Here is a 7,166-nt window from a genome sequence, read left to right as displayed (position 1 = left end):
TTTTCATTGTGTTATTATTATATAGGTGTTGTGGGATTTACACTTTAAGGAGGTTCTGTTTTGGTGTATTTCAAGGATTTGTTTCAAGATTTAGAGCTCCGTTAGCAGTTCTTGTAGTGCTGGCTTGGTAGTGGTGAATTTTCTCAGCATTTGTTTGTCTGGAAAAGACTGTATCTTTGTTTCATTTATGAAGTTTAGTTTCACCAGATACAAAATTCTCTGCTGATAATTGTTTTGTTTAAGGAGGCCAAAATAAAACTCAATCCCTTCTAGCTTGTAGGATTTCTGCTGAGAAATCTGCTGTGAATCTGATAGGTTTTCCTTCATAGGTTACCTGGTGCTTTTGCCTCACAGCTCTTAAGATTCTTTCCTTTGTCTTGACTTTAGATAATCTGATGACTATGTGCCTAGGTGATGATCTTTCTGTGATGAATTTCCCAGATGTTCTTTGAGCTTCTTATATTTGGATGTCTAGATCTCTAGCAAGGCTGGGGAAGTTTTCCTCAATTATTCCCTCCATATGTTTTCAAAATTTTAGATTTCTCTTCTTCCTCAGGAACACAGATTATTCTTAGGTTTGGACATTTAGCATAGTCCCAAACTTCTTGGAAGTTTTGATCATTTTAAAATTCTTTTGTCTTTGATGGATTGGGTTAATTCAAAAGCCTTGTCTTTGACCTCTGAAGTTCTTTCTTCTGCTTGTTTGGTGAGACTTTGCAGTGCATTTTGCATTTCTCTAAGTGTGTCCTTGATTTCCAGAAGTTGTGACTGTTTTTTATGTATGCTATCTATTTCACTGAAGAATTTTCTTTTCATATCCTATATCATGTTTTGGTTTCTTTAAGTTGAACTTCACTTTTCTCTGGTTCTTCCTTGATTAACTTAACAATCGACTGAAGTTCTTTTGTAGCAATTCAGAGATTTCATCTTGGTTTGAATCCATTGCTGGAGAGCTGGTGTGATCTTTTGGGGTATTAAAATACCTTGTTTTGTCATTGATATGGTTCAGCTGTGTCCCCTGCAAATCTCATCTTGAATTGTACTCCCATAATTCCCAGGTGTTGTGGGAGAGACCCAGTGGGAGATAATTGAATCATGGGTGTGGTTTCCCCATACTTTTCTTGTGGCAGTGAATAAGTCTCACAAGATCTGATGGTTTTATTAGAGGTTTCCGCTTTTGCGTCTTCCTCATCCTCTCTTTGCCTGCTGCCACCCATGTAAGACATGACTTGCTCCTCCTTGTCTTCTGCCATGATTGTGAGGCTTCCCCAGCCACGTGGAACAGCCAATTGGAACTGTAAGTCCAATTAAACTTCTTTCTTTTGTAAATTCCCCAGTCTCAGTTATGTCTTCTTCTTTTTTTTTTTTTTTTTTTTGAGACTGAGTTTTGTACTTGTTGCCCAGGCTGGAGTGCAATGGCATGATCTCAGCTCACTGCAATCTCTGCCTCCCAGGTTCAAGCCATTCTCCTGCCTCAGCCTCCCGAGTAGCTGGGATGACAGGCATGCACCACCACATCTGACTAATTTTGTATTTTTAGTGGAGATGGGGTTTCTCCATGTTGGTCAGACTGGTCTCGAACTCCTGACCTCAGGTGATCCGCCCACCTCGGCCTCCCAAAGTGCTGGGATTACAGGTGTAAGCCACTGTGCCTGACCTCAGTTATGTCCTTATCAGCAGCATGAAAATGGACTCATACAATTGTATTACCAGGATTATTTTTCTGGTTCCTTCTCATTTGGGTAGACTATGTCAGATGGAAGATCCGGGACTCAAGGGCTGCTGTCAGATTCTTTTGTCCCATGGAATACTTCCTTGATATGGTGTTCTCCCTCTTCCCGTACAGATGGTCGTATTTTTGTTTAGTGTGCTGATTTTGTGTTGATTGGCCTCCAGCCAGAGGTGGTGCTTTCAAGAGCACCTCAGCAGTGGTTGCATAGGGAGGATCACACAGGGTGTGGGGCTATAGAGCTTCCAAGAGATTATGTGCTTTGTCTGTAGCTACCAGGATGAGTCGAGAAAGACTACCAGGTGGGGGCATGTCTGAGCTCAGCCTCTCCTTGGGCGGGGCTTGCTGTGACTGCTATGGGAATGAGGATGTTGTTCTCAGGTCAATGGAGTTACGTTATCGGGGGGATTGTGGCTACCTCTGCTGAGTCACACAGCATGCCAGGGAAGTGGGGGAAAGCCAGCAGTCACAGGCCTTACCCAGCTACCATGTAACTCACAGTCCTAAAGGCTGGTCTCGCTCCTACCATGCCCTCCCAGCAGCACCAAGCCTATTTCCAGGTAGGTGGTAACCAGGGCTGAGAACTCGCACCAGACCACCAGGCTCCCCACTGCGAAAGCAAGCGACTCAAAGGTTTTGGCATCTCATGGACCCTACAGCAGTGATCCAGTTCCTTCAAACGGTCTGTGGATTCTCTCAGCTTTCCTGGTATGTTGCTGTGGTAGTTCTTAGAGCAAAAGTTTATAATGTAAGTCTCCACATGCTGGTTGTCTGTCCAAGTGGGAGCTGCAAGCTAGTCCTGCCTCCTATCCACTGTCTTCAAATAAAGGGACTTTTTATCCCATACCAGCTCTTCCGCCACAGCCCAGGGTATGAGTCTCTTTGGTTGAGATTTTGGAATTGAGGAAGAAACAGGAAAGGATCACTGCAGGGAGGAACCACTTCCCAGGAACTGCTACCAGACTGGGACCTAAGGAGAACGAGGCTGTAAAACAGCTCATCCTTGGGAATGGCCAAAGAAATTTATGAAGAGAGGTATCTGATACAAATTTTAATGGATATGCCTTTTTTGTTGTAATTGCCGGATCTTATTATTTTTAAAAAATTAAGTCAATTAAAGACAAGAACAGCCTTATGATGGGGGTATTTGAAGAATGCAAAAGGCCAAAAATTAAGAGATGATGGAAAGTTGGGATTTAAAGTCAGGATGTCGACCAGGCGCAGTGGCTCATGCCTGTAATCCCAGCACTTTGGGAGACCAAGGCACGTGGATCACCTGAGGTCAGGAGTTTGAGACCAGCCTGGCCAACATGATGAAATCCTGTCTCTACTAAAAATACAAAAAAATTAGCCAGGCCTGGTGACAGGCACCTGTAATCCCAACTACTCAAGAGGCTGAGGCAGGAGAATCGCTTGAACCCGGGAGGCGGAGGTTGCAGTGAGCTGAGATTGCACCTCTGCACTCCAGCCTGGGAGACAAGAGCAAAACTCTGTCTCAAAAAAAAAAAAAAAAAACCATAAAATAAATAAATAAATAATGTCAGAATGCTGACAGGAGGCTTTATAAGTGCTTCCCTCATTAGAAATCTTGAGAGGAACACTGGAGTTCTCTCAATTATGTAGAATGGGGAATTAAGATAGTTTAAAGCACAGGGTGATATGACAGAACTCAGGAACATTAAAAACTCTGTCTGTTTAATCATTATGAAAATAAGAGGTGATGATTATCTTTTTTAACTGGAGTGTCTCTCTTTGCTGTTTGAACTATAAATAACATCCCCAAGTCCCTTCTAAGTCTGCAGTGGAAGAGGAGGAATATCTGGTCTATTCCTTCTAAGGCACTAACTCTTCCCCATTTCATGCTTGCAGGAGTCCCAGGTACTTAACATTGAGGGTAAGCATGACTCAAAAGTGTCTATTTTATTGAAATTAAGAAGCTTTCAAGCTTAGATAACAGGAAAACTAAATTTTTAGTAAGTTCCAGAAAAAGTTTGTGAGAAATATACAAAACAGGAAGAAGAAAACTACAGAACATAAGTAAACATTCCACTCGTGCAATCACAACGTCGAAGGGTATAAGGCAAGAACACAGAATCTATTTCATCAGAGAAGCAGTCTCTGTGAAGACCGAGTATGCACCAGTTCTGGTTACCTTTGTCGCCCCTTCCTCAGAATCATGCTGTTATAACCAGAAAACTCACGTGCACGTGTGACCTAGTAAGATCCCACTGGGAGAAGGTCTGGGAGAATTTCAGGTGGAGAAGGATCAGGTTAGGTACAGAGATCCCTGAAAGAGGAGGATCTTTGGTATTGCAGATGACTATATCCTTTGCCGACTTGGACACAGTCAGTATACATAATAATCTAAATGTTTACATCTCCACAGTGCTTCTCCTGCCACACCACAGGCCACCCTGCCTGGAGGGGATTTTGCACTGAAGAGCAGTAGCCCCCCAGCCTCTTGTGGGGCAGGGAATGGTGGGGACTGAAGCTTAGATGTTTGCATTGCCTTCCCTATCTGTGCTCCACAGAACCCAGCTGCACACCCTTTAATCACAGTTCTTTTAAGTGGGGATTTCTTTTAAGTGGGGAAAGTGGGGATTTCAATGGCACTTATCTCGAAGTGGCTTTAGGGGAATTAAATGAGTTAGTACATATAAACAATCTGAACAATGTTTGGCCCACAGTAAAGTTTGCTAACGTGTTTGCTATCGAATTTTGTTTCTTTCTCTCTCTTTTTTTTTTTTTTTTTTTTTTTGAGACTGAGTCTAGTTCTGTCACCCCCAGGCTGGAGTGCAGTGGTGCAATCTTGGCTCACTGCAACCTCCACCTCCAGGGTTCAGGCGATTCTCCTGTCTCAGCCTCCCGAGTAGCTGGGATTGCAGGCGCACACCACACCACCACACCCGGCTAATTTTTGTATTTTTAGTAGAGGCAGGGTTTCATCATTTTGGCCAGGATGGTCTTGATCTCCTGATCTTATGATTCACCCGCCTTGGCCTCCCAAAGTGCTGGGATTACAGGTGTGAGCCACCATGCCCGGTCACTATTGTTTTTTACTATTATCTAGCAGAGAAAGTTGTAGTAGGACCTACAGTCACCACTTCTGTGTCTAGGCACAATATCTGTGATGGGAAATAGGGGACAAGGGAGGAAAGAGTGTTGGTAGCTAAATAGAAGGTTTGGAATGGGTCAAGTTCAAAATGCAGTGTTGGGTTGGAGCTCTTGGCTTCCAGAGCATCCACAGTTCTTGCCCCAAGGACAATGGGCCACTTCCCAGGATTATATGAGAAGCCCATATCCAACAGGCCCAAACCCCGGGCATTATTGCTTGGTTACCAGTCCTTTCAGCAACCAAACAGAAGACATTCCCAGATACAAGGCAGATCCAGGAGGACTCTGAGTCTGTGGGGTGGGATTCCAGCATCCAAGTAATGCCAAAGCCTGCCAGCATGTACCAAAAGCTAGGAAGAGGCAGGGAGGGATGCTCTCCTAGATCCTTGAGAGAAACTGTGGCCCTGTCAACACCATGATTTCATGCTTCTAGCCTCTAGAACCATGAGAAATAAATGTCTGCTGTTTTAAGCCACCAAGTTTGTGGTGATTTGTTACAACAGCCCTAGAAAACCAATAGCAAAACTTATTGTTAGTTGCCCCATTGCCTTCACCTACCTCACAGAAGTCTGTGGCCTCCTTGCTCACCAACAAACTCTTTCTAACTTGGAACTTTTGGAGAAGGGATTGGGGAAGGCATTAGTCCTTCTTCCTCAGCATACCACCTGGGCCCTTTGAACAAATTGTTCTACCTCTTCCCCAGAACTCTGCCTGTCCCAAGGAACAGTTGGCCACAGTCCATGTGGAGTGACTTAAATGAAAATATAATTTCAGATTCGTCTTTTCCTCTGGGTGCAGCCATCTGACATACATCTGCATGCCTACCAAAGGCCCTGCAGATCAGCCAAAAGGTGACCTTTCACCTCCACATTTTCTGAAAGTACTAGATAACTTTTTCCGATGGCTTCATTTGTCCTTTTCGTTTGGAAGAGGAAAAATAAATCAATCCCCAGTGAGTCTTTCCAATTTATTCAAATTTACTGATTAAAGAACTGAGGCTTAAAAGGTAAATCAATGTATAATGGTAGAAAATACGTCACAATGCATGTGTATTCAATTCCTAGTTTGTCTCCTTTCTCTTACAATTACAACAACCTCCCTCTGTAAAATGGAAAGAGGCATGGGGTGGATTCAAGAGACCAGATTTATAAAATGCCTTTCTTTGCATTCACTTTTGTTGTTTCTGTATGTTTATTACAGGGTATAATATAATCTTCCTGAAATAAGAATATGGATTAAACAAAGATTATACTCAATAAATACTTGAGAAGGGCATAAAGGGACTAAGGGAGGAGAGGAGAGAAAGAGGAGGAGGAAAAAGAAAACAGGTTTAAAGCAAAGAAAGGAAGAGATAGAAGAAAAGTTTCTCACAAACACAGAGGCTGCAGCTCTGAGTTGAGGCACCAGTTGAGAACAGTAGGAAAAAGCAAGTCCAAACTGGAAAAACCCACAGCAATATGTGGAACTAAACCAAGCCCAAATATCATGTCTTACATGTCTGACTGCAAGACATCATCACTGGTAAGATACACAATGACTTAATAAAAGACTTCCAGAAAGAGATGGAGGAGTGGGGAACTAACCCTTCATTAAGTGTGCACACAGATGTTGTAGTTTCTCAGGGTTGTAATTACAACCTTCCTGCTTTCTTCTTCTTAGTTAGTAAACTCATTGAGAAAAGTTACCAGTGTCAGCTAGGAAATAAAAAATCAACCTCATGGATGAGGTTGGGCTAGAGAGCTACAGCTGGGATTTGCTGCCAAAAAGAAAGCTTTACACACTTCCTCCAGGTCTAGATCTCCCTGCTACCTTAAGTGGAATCCACAGAGCAACAAGCTTACCACCAACCTATCTATAACCTTTGGATGCAGTAGACAAGATGCCAATTCTGGGTGAAGGCAGCCACATAGGCTCATGGGTTGGCACACGAAGTAAGCACTGCTTTTCAGCCCCTGCTGGTCCTTGTGAGTGACTGGGTGCTTTTGTCAGCATACAAACTGCTCAATTCTTTGCAGCCATCCTGCCAGTGTGGGGAAAAGAACAAGAGATCAGCTTGTTACCATGTCTATATAGAAGGAAGTAGACATAAAAGACTCCATTTAGTTCTGTATTTAAGATGCTGTTAATCTGTGACCTTACCTTCAACTTTGTCCTTGCAAGAGACATGTGCGAAGGTGATTTCAGGTTAAAAGGATTTTGGGCTGTGCAGAATGTGCTTTGTTAAACAAGTGCCTAAAGGCTGCTTGTGGTTAAAAGTCATCACCATTCTCTTAAATCTCAAGAAAGAGAAAAACATTTGTCTCCTGCCCCTCCCTGGGCAATG

The sequence above is a fragment of the Rhinopithecus bieti genome, unplaced genomic scaffold, assembly GCF_001698545.2.
Source record: "Rhinopithecus bieti isolate Rb0 unplaced genomic scaffold, ASM169854v2 scaffold_68895, whole genome shotgun sequence".
Taxonomy (NCBI): Eukaryota; Metazoa; Chordata; class Mammalia; order Primates; family Cercopithecidae; genus Rhinopithecus; species Rhinopithecus bieti.
This window is presented reverse-complemented; position numbering follows the sequence as displayed.